Here is a 227-nt window from a genome sequence, read left to right as displayed (position 1 = left end):
GAGCAAGACCGGGGTTCCCTCTCGAGCCATCAAGGCGGAGGTGTCCTTCTCGTTTCTCGTTAAGGAGGAGGAGCACTTATCAAGGTCTTCAGACAGACGAAGAATTACACGCGAGGCGGGGAGGAGGAGGGCCGCTGCGTCGCCGGGGAGAGCAATTATGGCGGCGAGAGGGCAGGAAGAGGCAATTTGGTTGGCAGCAAAACAGCTCAATTGAAAATGAAGAAAAA

The sequence above is a fragment of the Penaeus monodon genome, chromosome 19, assembly GCF_015228065.2.
Source record: "Penaeus monodon isolate SGIC_2016 chromosome 19, NSTDA_Pmon_1, whole genome shotgun sequence".
Lineage (NCBI taxonomy): Eukaryota > Metazoa > Arthropoda > Malacostraca > Decapoda > Penaeidae > Penaeus > Penaeus monodon.
Note: the sequence above shows the minus strand (reverse complement) of the source record.